Raw genomic sequence first — 12,094 nt, 5'->3', positions numbered from 1 at the left:
CGATAGACGCCGATCTGAGTTAGAGTTTCAGGTTGGTGATATGGTACTCCTGAAGGTCTCGCCGTGGAAGGGTGTGATTCGCTTCAGGAAGTGGGGGAAATTGGGTCCCCAATACATTGGTCCGTTCAGGGTCATTGCCAGGGTTGGCAAGGTGGCGTATAGGCTAGAGCTCCCAGAGGAGCTTAGTCGGATCCATAACACTTTCCACGTTTCGCAGTTGCGGAAGTGCATTGTGGATCAGGAGGCAGTGGTGCCATTGGATGATATTTAAGTAGATGAGCGCCTGAATTACATAGAGAGACCTGTGGCCATACTTCAGAGGAAGACAAAAGTTTTACGAAATAAGGAGATACCTTTGGCGAAGTTACAATGGGAGCATCAGAAGGGATCTGAGTGGACGTGGGAGCCGGAGGCAGAGATGCGGGAGCATTAACCGACATTGTTCATTGCACCAGAATTTGAGGGTGAAATCTAATTCAAGTGGGGGAGAGTTGTAACGCCTTGATTCTCAGGTATTGATTTATGTTGAATATTTTTGGTCTTTGGGTCTACTCGACGAGTTGGTCGCCCTACTCAACGAATAGTAGCGGGTTGGTCCACGCGTTTTAATGACCTACTCGCCGAGTCCAAGAAGGGACTCGACGAGTAGGAGCTAGCAGATGAAACCCTAAATTCCAGGGCATTGCACCCTAATTAAGGGATCATTGGCCTCCCCCAGCCTCCCCTTTACAGCCTCTTGTCTCTCTTTAACCCTAATTCGATTGTGTGTGTGTTCTTTGGAGAGTCCAATCTTGGAGGAAGGTTTTGGTGAAGGAATCACTTCGGAAAGCAAGCTAGTTGAAGAAAGGGTTCATGGGATTCAATTTCTGCATCAGCAAGCACTCTCTTGAAAGTACTAGATCGTTATCATTGGCTCATTTTCTCCTAAACCCTCTTGTGCATGAGTTTTAAGAAAGGTTTCTTGTGCTTAAGCCAAGATCTGAAGTTGTAACTTCAGATCTGGAGTCACCTTGGCTTCTAGATTCATAAAGTCATCAACTTTGCCTAGTATGAGCTTTCCCTCAAGGATGTGACTTCATTGCAAGTTTAGTTTTGTCATTTTAGGGTGTTAAAGCCTTTCATGCACGTAAAGTTTGCAACTTTGCATGCTAAGCATGCCTAAGGAAGTTGGATCTGCAATTTGGAGCCGTTGAATGGCTTAAAAGTGTCTGTATGGCTAAATGACTGAAGGGACTCGGTGAGTCACATGGTCGACTCGGTGAGTCATATGAAGATGGGCATGGACCCGACGAGTTGGATGAACAACTCGGTGAGTCCGATGAATATTGTTGTAGACTCGACGAGTTGCTTAAGGTTTTTCCAATTAATGGATGTGTGTGAACTTGTCGAGTTGCAAGAAGGAAAACTCAACGAGTTACCTTAGAGGTTCGATCGTGAGCCTTAGAAACTCGATGAGTCACTCTGGTGACTTGGTGAGTGGACGAGTATCTCAAGGAACTCGGCGAGTAGCTGAGGATACTCAGTGAGTCAGGGTCAACATGGACTGTTGACTTTGACTTTGACCAGGGGTTGACTAGTTAACTTATGGGGTACCTTGAAAGGTTGGGAACTTACGAATATGGTTCTATTATGATAATAAGTGTTGGAGTTTGTGGTCGTGATCCGAGAGTGGAGTTTATCTACCGAGCCGACATTTGTAAGGTGATTTACCTCACTTTACTAAGGGGTCTAAGGCACCAAGGTCGGCCCATTGGATATGTTATTCTAGTGTGTTAGTATGATTGAGTATGAAGTGGGTTTTTGCATGCTAGTGGTTGTGCCAGTTAGGTAGATCTGTAGGACTACCTGTGTTGTTATATGTTTATCCGCATGCTCAGTAGTTATGTTATTATATGTTGATATCTTATGTGGGATGGGTTGAGGTGAGACTGCTTCGTGCGGTAATCCAACAAACCCGAGAGCATTCCAGTTACGGGCTAAGGGAGACTCGTACTGTGGGCTCGATGGCAAGCCAGATGTGAGCTGTGGGCCAAAAGCTATCCAGACTCACACTATGGGCTCAGGGGGTAATCCAGTCTGTAAAGTTATGGACCCATTACATGTTGTTTAGTTTTTTATGATATTGTCGACATGGTTATGTGAATTGTATGTGTATCAGTATTTTGGGGGAACTCACTTAGCTTTTAGGCTTACAGTTTCAGTTTATTGTTTCAGGTATATCAGGGGATCGTGGCAAGGCGAAGGCATGATCATACAGCTCCTCACTTTTTATGACTTTGTTTATGGGATACTCTGATATGATACATTTTGAAAACAAGTTTGTAATAGTTAATGGATTTGAAATGTTTTTAAAAGTTTAAATTGGCTTGAATTTTTATGGGTGTTACACCAAATATGAGTCTTGATCTCATTTTCCCTCTTTTGACCTACAAAGTGTTTAAGTCATGCATTAGACATGCATGGCTAAAAAGCTATGATTTTTATTATCTTTTAGGTGATGGAAGACCCTTTGGAAAGTCCCATGTAGTGGCGTAAAGGAATAAGAGCTTAATGCTCAAAGTTGGCCAAGGCAGCACTCACGACGTGAGGATGAGGCTGCCATGTTGTGAGAATGCATGCCATCAGCGCCTATTTTTTTTTGTTTAGGTCACGACGTGACCCCGAAGTTCCCACGATGTGATGCTTATTGGAATCAACACTGGGCGAGTTGATTGGCTCAGTTGACCCATTGAGTTGAGTCTGGGTCGAGTTTATACTCACGACGTGACCACGAGCTTGTCACGACATGAGGGTTAGCTGTTGAAGTTTGGACCGTTGACTTTAGGACATTTCAGAACTTTTGGGCCTATATTGGGCCATAGGGTTCTCTAGTTGGGCTTGGTCCTAGTTTGGGCTTGGTCCATTATTGGTCCTTATGATTTATGGGCTTAACCGTATACAGTAAGTAGGGTTGGTATAGATTGTGTTCAGCATGAGGAAATGTTGTGTAGTAGGCTCGAGTGTGAGATTTGCTATCTTCTAATCGATGTGAGTCTCCTCCTAGTGTTTAGTTAGTTGATGGCACTAATGCCGACCCATGGATTATGGTTATTAGGTTGTTACGTGTCTATGTGACTCTTGCATGTATTGTATGTGGTTGTATGTATACCGGGTGGGGCCTGATGCATGTATGTTTGCATGATATGTATGGTATGAGGTATTTCGGGAACTCACTAAGCTTTGTGCTTACCGTTTTCAAATTTTGTTACGTGTACTTCAAAAGCTCGGGATGATCGCATTACACACACCATGATTTTTCCACTTTATTGACTCTAATGTATTTAGGATGAATATTGATACACTATGACTTTCTTATGGGTTTGACGATCATGTTTGGTTGATGCTTATTTAATATAAAAACAAAATTTTTTGTTCTATATTTCTGGGACGTTACACATAGAGATCCATGTTGATATATAAAACAAACATTTTTCTAAAAAAATGCACTTTGTTTTGTTCTTTTTTCAATATTTAAGTTTGTTCTGTTTTTGAAAAAAAACTAATTATACAAAAAAATCTTAATTTTTTTGTCATTTGTTAATAAACATCAACAATGGTTAAAAAAAACTCTTTCGGTTCAGATTCACACTATGAATCTAAACTAATAGTATTTTAATATTAACATTCACCATGTAAATCTGACTTACTGTTTCAACTCATTGATCATTCACAAATTAAGTAAAATTTACATATGAATCGAAATACATTTTCATGTAGTTTATAATATTTTAACGTTTTGATTACACGTAAACTAATTTCGTAAAATCAACAAATGAATTTATTCATATTATGAATCTGGATTGTATACAATTTAGTTTACAAAAATTCACAATGTCAACCTAATTATTATTCACACTATGAATCTGAGCAGATTCACAATGTGAATCTAAACTGAAATTTCGTTTTTTTTTTTTAAATATCAATATGAATCTATGTTTAAAGAGTATAAAAAATATGAATTTTGATATATACTTTTTAATTTTTTTCGATAAAAAATGGGCTTTAACTTTTTAAAAAACAAAGAAAATGAAGTGGTGTTTTTAAAAAAAAAGTTCATTTTTTATATATGAATATGGATCTCTATAAAAAGATGACGACAAATCATGACCAACGGTACATTCGTTTTTTTTTTCGATAAAAACATGGTCTAAAAATATTTAAACTAAAAAAGTGATTTTGTTATAATCCGATGCAATTCTATCTATTATAAAAGTCTACAACCATTCCATTTGTCATTGATCATTTTAAATTCCAACACTTGGATTAGTTCATTATTTTTCTTGATTAATAATGGTTATCTAATGAACTATTCAATATATATATATATATATATATATATATATATATATATATATATATATATATATATATAGGGAAAAGTGAATGTAACCTTAAGGGTATATAAGCTTAGGTACCCAAACTCACAAAACTATGTCGTTTTTTATTATATGTATATATTGTAATCGTCTAATGGTCTTATAATTCAACTTCTAACATGATTTACTTCCATCATTTTTATAAATTTCATATTTATCTACCTCTTACATAATTTTCATTTTCAACTATAATATATATAGTCTACTAGGTGTTTGTGTGTGTGTATGTGTGTGTGTATATATATATATATATATATATATATATATATATATATATATATATATATATATATATATATAAGTAGCAAGTAGCTATGGAGAACAGTACAGGGGAAAGAAAAGACGAAAGACAAATTTACAAACAATAGTTGAAGAAAAACGAGGGATGGAAGATCAAATGCTGCAACAACTCCGTTCTATACGCTTTTATCAATATCACCCTTATATTTCAACCATTTGAAACCTTGTAAAATTATAGCATCCGTCGTTTTTGTGGGAGAAGCACATTTCTAGCAGAAAATTTTCTCATTTGAAGCTAACCAAATGTTCCATATTGTGGAGTATAGAATAAGGTTTAGTGTGTGCCTTTTATTGGGACAGTTTCCCCAAGAATCTGCAAACTGATGCTTTCGAAGTGTAAGTCCGGTAGACCACACTATTTAGAGATCCGGTACTGATGCGTTGATGCAATATAGTGATAGTGTTTTTCCTAATTTACCCCTGGCCGACATTGTATTCAAGTAGGAGTAAAGCCCAAGTTTAGTTTATTTTGTTTTTTATATTTAGTGTTTATCTGTTGAGGTTTTCTAGTGGTATTAGGTTTCGTATTCTGTAGCTATAAGTACTGGGTCAAAAACGTGCATCAGGTTTTTTGGGGTGATATTCTGAATTCGTTTTTGTTTTGCAATAAAGAGTCGAGATCAGTTTTCTCAATTCTTGGTCGTCAGGCACACGATAGTGCCCCTGTTCTTTGCGTTTGAAAATACGCCTAGTTAAATTGTCTTTTCCTGTAGTCACAGACTACATCAAGTGGTATCAAAGACCAACATCCATGGCGGGCGAAGAAACCGATTCTGGACGAATCGTCAAGATCGAACAAACCCTCCAACAATCCTTGCAGCAAATTACAGAAAGTTTAGCACTTCTTACAACCAACAACAATCAGAATCGTAGGGAGCAAGCAAACCAAGAAGCACTCAATCGCAATAACCAACCACCGCTCGTACAGTTCATTCGCAACCAGCAACCCATTCAGCGACCTCCTCCAATCATCAATGCTTATGATCGAATACGGATGCAGGAACAAGAACGGAACAGGGAAGACTCCGCTCTAGAAGAAGATGACGGTGATGAAGGTGCGAGAGGGCGTCCGGGTCTACGTAGGGATGCACATGATTTCGATTACCAACAAAGAGCCAAAGATGTACCCTCATTCAGCGGATCCATGAACATCGAAGGCTTCCTAGACTGGATGAATGAGCTGGAGAATTTTTTTCAATTCTATGATATCCCGGGAAATAAACGGGTCACTCTCGTGGCTTACAAACTCAAAGGAGGAGCTCAGGCTTGGTGGAAGAACCTGGAAAGCATGCGAGAACGACAAGGTAAATTACCTATTACTTCCTGGGATCGAATGGAACATGAACTAAAGCGCAAGTTCTTACCCCCTAATCATGATCAAATTTTATTCAACATGTTTCAAAATTGCACGCAAGGAGATCGATCAGTGGAGGTTTACACCACCGAATTCCATCGATTAGCCGCTCGAAATGACCTCACAGAAACCGAATCACAACAGGTCTCGCGCTATACTAACGGATTACGCCCTCCGATTCAAGACAGAATATCCCTATTACATGTATATACATTGGATGATGCGTATAATCTAGCTATCAGGGCAGAAACACAATTGGCAAAGAGTAGTAAAACCTTTTCATTCCCTGCTAATCGGAATAAATTCACCAGTGGGTCAACATCACAACCAACAGAAAACAGCCAAGTGGTTACAAAAACACCAGCACCCGACAAGGGTAAAGGCGTCACCGCAACCACTACTACCACCCTGAAATCCACCAACCCTTACGCTCGACCCATACCAGGGAAGTGTTTTAAATGTGGTTTCTCGGGTCATCGATCTAGCGATTACAGAGGAACAACAGCCAAAGTTAACCTTACCACAAGAGAAGAAGGAGAAGTTGATGATTAAGTTGCTAGTGAGGAGGGTGACAACGAAGAAGTTGACATTTTTTTGCAGCTGACGAGACTTTTTGTGAGGATGGCACTGCTAAATCATGTGTCATCCGCTGCATTATGCTTGCGCCTAAAGTAACTGAAGAACCCTCGCAACGCCATAACCTGTTTCGGACTCGTTATGTAGTACATCAGAAGATATTTGACGTTATTATTGATGGGGGGAGTACAGAAAATATTGTTTCTCGAACAATTGTGCAACAACTCAAACTACCTACTAGAAGGCATTCGCACCCATACAAAATAGGATGGATCAAATCAATTGGGGAGATCCGCGTCACTGATCAATGTAAAATCCTTTTTTCTATTGGAAAATATAAAGATGAATTGTGGTTTGATGTTCTGGACATGGATGCATGTCATATTCTGCTTGGGCGACCTTGGGAATTTGATAAGGATGCGATACACAAGGGCAAGGAAAACACATACTCCTTTAAGGTTAATGGGGTGAAGATGATTTTAGTCCCTTTGATAGAATCTAGTAAACCCACGACTCCTCATCACGATGTGAAGAAAAATAGCCTGGTGGTGTTGTCTCATCGAGATTTTGAAGAAGAGATAAAGGGGGAATCTGTCATTTATGCTATTGTTGCTACAGGTTCTATCCAGGTAGGGGCCGAAAATAACATTCCTGCCAAATTAACACCTATCCTATCAAAGTTTAAGTCCCTGATTCCCAGTGAATTACCAGCAACACTTCCACCCATGCGCGATATTCAACACCAAATTGATTTCATTCCGGGATCTAAGTTACCCAACCTAGCACACTATCGCATGAGCCCAAAAGAGAACCAAATACTACAAGAACAAGTTGAAGATTTATTGAAAAAGGGTCTCATTCGTGAGAGCATGAGTCCTTGTGCAGTCCCCGCTCTATTGGTTCCAAAGAAAGATGGTAGTTGGCGAATGTGTGTTGATAGCAGGGCCATCAACAAGATAACAGTGGCATATAGATTTTCAATTCCCCGATTAGATGACATGTTAGACATGTTGGAAGGGTCCAAGGTGTTTTCTAAACTCGACCTACGAAGCGGGTATCATCAGATCCGTATTCGCCCTGGTGATGAATGGAAGACAGCATTTAAAACTAAAGATGGTCTATACGAGTGGTTGGCCATGCCTTTCGGTTTGTCCAACGCTCCCAACACTTTCTCTCGACTCATGAACCAGGTGTTAAAACCTTTCCTTGGATCTTTTGTGGTCGTTTATTTTGATGATATTCTCGTGTATAGTAAGATAGAGAGTGAGCATCTTCTACACCTCACGGAGGTTCTTACTGTTTTGGACAGTAATAAACTTTATCTCAACCTAAAGAAATGTAGTTTCTTGACCAATCAGCTACTATTTTTAGGATTTATCATTACTGTCGATGGAATTCGAGTAGATGAGGAAAAAGTACGTGTCATACGCGAGTTGCCGGTTCCCAAAACCATTAGTGAAGTCCGTAGTTTACATGGACTTGCGACCTTTTATCGGCGATTTGTTCGAAATTTTAGTTATATTATGGCTCCTATTACCCAGTGTCTGAAAAAGGGTCAGTTTCAATGGGGAGATGCAGCTACTCGAAGTTTTGCCCTCATCAAAGAAAAGTTGACTTCTGCTCCTTTACTAGTTTTGCCCAATTTCGATAAACTTTTCACTTTAGAGTGTGATGCATCGATTATAGGCATCGGTGCTGTTTTGTCCCAAGACGGGAAACCCGTGGCATTCTTTAGTGAGAAACTTAGTGAGGCACGGCAAAAGCGGACTACTTATGAGCAAGAAAACGGCGGATGCGTCTAATATTGCCTTATTATTCTTTCGGGAAATAGTTCGTTTACATGGCATTCCTTCGACAATCACATCTGATCGTGACTCCAAGTTTCTTAGTCATTTTTGGCGCACTCTTTGGAGGTTATTTCAGACCACGCTCCAATTTAGTACCTCTTTCCATCCCCAAACAGATGGGCAGACTGAGGTGGTGAACAAAACCTTAGGGAATTTAATAAGGTGTCTTTGTGGCGATCGCCCTAAACAATGGGACCAATTTCTTGCTCCAACTGAATTCGCTTTTAATAACATGGTCAACAGGTCATCTGGTAAATCACCTTTTCAGATTGTTTACCAAATGCAGCCTAAACATCCACTAGATCTTATTCAGTTACCTGCGTTGCCTGGGCACAGTTTCGCAGCTGAAAATTTGGCTAAAAAAATCGAAGCAGTCCAAGAAGAGGTTAAACAAAAGCTAGCGTTGCCTAATGCTAAGTATAAAGAAGCACGTGACAAACATCGACGTGAGAAAGTATTTGAAGTGGGTGATCTCGTTATGGTTCATTTACGAAAAGAACGGTTCCCAGTGGGTACGTATAACAAGCTCCAGATGAAGAAAATTGGCCCTTGCAAGATAATTCGGAAAGTGAATGATAATGCCTATGTTGTTGATCTACCGGATGGCTGGTCGATTTCGCCTACGTTTAATGTGTCTGACCTCACCATTTTTCAGCCAGATCTGCCTTTGTATCCTGATAATCACTCGAGGACGAGTTCTTTTTCAAGCAGGGGAGAATGATGCGTTGATGCAATATAGTGATACTGTTTTTCCTAATTTACCCCTGGCCGACATTGTATTCAAGTAGGAGTAAAGCCCAAATTTAGTTTATTTTGTTTTTTTATTTAGTCTTTATCCGTTGAGGTTTTCTAGTGGTATTAGGTTTCGTATTGTGTAGCTATAAGTACTGGGTCAAAAACGTGCATCAGGTTTTTTGGGGTGATATTCTGAATTCGTTTTTGTTTTGCAATAAAGAGTCGAGATCAGTTTTCTCAATTCTTGGTCGTCAGGCAGACGATATGCCCCTGTTCTTTGCGTTTGACAATATGCCTAGTTAAATTGTCTTTTCCTGTAGTCACAGACTACATCAGGTACCAAACATTTTTAGCAAAAATACAATCGAAAAAGAGATGGTTCATTGTTTCAGTAACACATCACCTAGGTGGCAGTTTGGATGAATTACCGGAATACCCATGTGTGAAAGAGCATCTGAGGTTGGAATCCTTTCGAGATTAGCCTGATATATGAAACATTTGACCTTGAGAGGGATGAGATTCGACCAACAAATCAGAATTGCCTGTGGGTTGAATACAAGAGTCATCAATCAATCGACTCACGGCTTTGACTAAGTATGTCCCTTCTTTGTTCAAATTAAAACGAAAGCCCCTTTTTGAGGAAAAATTGAAATCATGTGAAGCAAAGAAGGAATATAACTCATTTAATTCAGAGAGGCAATTAACATCAATAGGATATTTGATCCGTCTCTATAAAAATCTGTCGACGCTTATCCTAACCGAGAGCTTGCACTTTTTAATTGCTTCGAAATGGTACATATGAGGAAATCGAGTTTGTAAAGGAGTATCACCACACCGCGTATCTTTCCAGAACATAATACGCATGTAAACCAAGGAACTAAAGAGAAGATATCGTTTCTGTCTATGTTATAACTAGATAGACTTTTTATTGCTTTATCAATGTTTTCCCAAACACCATGGTTGCCTTTGCCTTTGTTGCACAGATAATTAGAGGGTGTGTTTTGAGATTGTGTATGCTTTCGATGACTTCAACCTGCAATTGTCCCCGATCATTTCGAAGTCTCCAAAATCATTTTGTTAAGTTCCTCATTGGATACGTGGGTGGGGATTATTGGGTCTGGAACTCATGAAAACCCCGAAAACTAAATCGAACCGAAATCGATTTCAGACCAAATCGAATTTTAAATTTGGCTTTTTGTTTGAGTTTTGGTCTCATAAACTTTAGACCAAACCAAACCGAAAATTCGAAATGTAGAAGTCACTTTAGCCCTTTTACCAATTTAGGATTTTCACTATTTTGTATTCACGACTCATAAACCTCACGAATTCACGATTCACGCACACTTGACCTTTCTTTTTCAGTTTCACCAACCAATCATACGAGCTTTAGATTTTTATATTTGGAACTTTAGTTTTTTTTTTTGAGCGTTTTTAATTATGTTTGGAAAATTGCAACATTAATTTTTTTAAGAAATTATTTGGTTTCATCGATTTCAAAACCCGAACCAAACCGAAATAGCTCGGTTTCCAAACAGAATTAGAATTCGGTTCTTGATTTGCTCTAGAGGGATTTGAATTCGGTTTGGTTTAGTTTTCGAATTAGACCAAAAAAATTTCAAACTGAGGAAACTAATTCGAAGAAACCGAAGAATCTAAACCAAACCGATTCCGACCCCTTCGGTTTCCAAACTGAATTAGAATCCAGCTTTTGATTTTCTCTAGAGAGGTTTGAATTCGGTTTTGTTTGGTTTTCGAATTACACAAAAAAAACCGAGAAAACCAATCCAAAAAAACCAAAAAAACCCATATACCAAACCGATTATCACCTCTGGTCTAGATAGAGTTGAAGACCCAATAACTATAAATGGGTTTTGTAGGCCGTGCAATGGTGCTACTTTTTGAATTGGAAACTGAAATTTCATAAATGGTCCTGAAGTATTAATAGTTTGACGGTTCCTTTGTAAAAGATAAGATATTTTTTACTTAGAATCTAAAATTACATTTTTACAATTTAACAATTTCCATTTTTCCTAAATACGATGCTTTAATGTGGAAACAATATGGTCCTTTTAATTTAACAACTTCTTAGTTAATATTTACATTTGAAAATATTAAATTTTTAAAGGTAAAACCTTATTAATTAATATGGAAATGACAAAAAAAAGGATATACTAATTTTACTAAACTTGTTACGAATATAGTAATTAACATAATTGAATAATTATTGGCTGACCGAACGAGACATATGAATAATTGAACCAAAATAGACTTGTAAGATGTTTTTTTCAGGATCATTTGTAGTGGTGTTGATTATGATGGCATGTACGGGATTAGAAAGATCTAGTGATTCATCATACAAATCAAGAACACAAAGAGTAAATAATTCTTTGTAAGCTCTTATTAGATCTAGAAAGATTATACAAATGGGTTTGTATACAATTTCTCTCTCTAGTCTAACACTCCAAATGATTCCTTACATAATGGAAGTCACTCACTTCCTATTTATAGGAAAGACTCAACCCATTTATACATACAAAGAGGAAAGCCTAAAACATTACATCCAAGCATGACTTTGCACCCTAACATTCTCCCCCTCAAAGTTAGGATTGGATGTTCGGCTTTAATCTCCAACGAGCTAGCGCGATCAAGACCAAACTCCCCCTCGAAGTAACACCGGCCTTCAAATCCGCAAATGAATATTCGACAAACCCGAGAAGCTTCGAATACCCATCATTCTCCCCCTTTTTATAATCAAAAAATGATTATAAAACCCACTAAGGATGAGAAGCGCCCGAGGAATAGTCTTCACAATACTCCCCCTTGATGTGTACCAAAAATGAATCACCAAAAATCTTGCACGGAAAAAC

This window comes from Lactuca sativa, chromosome 6 (genome assembly GCF_002870075.4).
Source record: "Lactuca sativa cultivar Salinas chromosome 6, Lsat_Salinas_v11, whole genome shotgun sequence".
Taxonomy (NCBI): domain Eukaryota; kingdom Viridiplantae; phylum Streptophyta; class Magnoliopsida; order Asterales; family Asteraceae; genus Lactuca; species Lactuca sativa.
Note: the sequence above shows the minus strand (reverse complement) of the source record.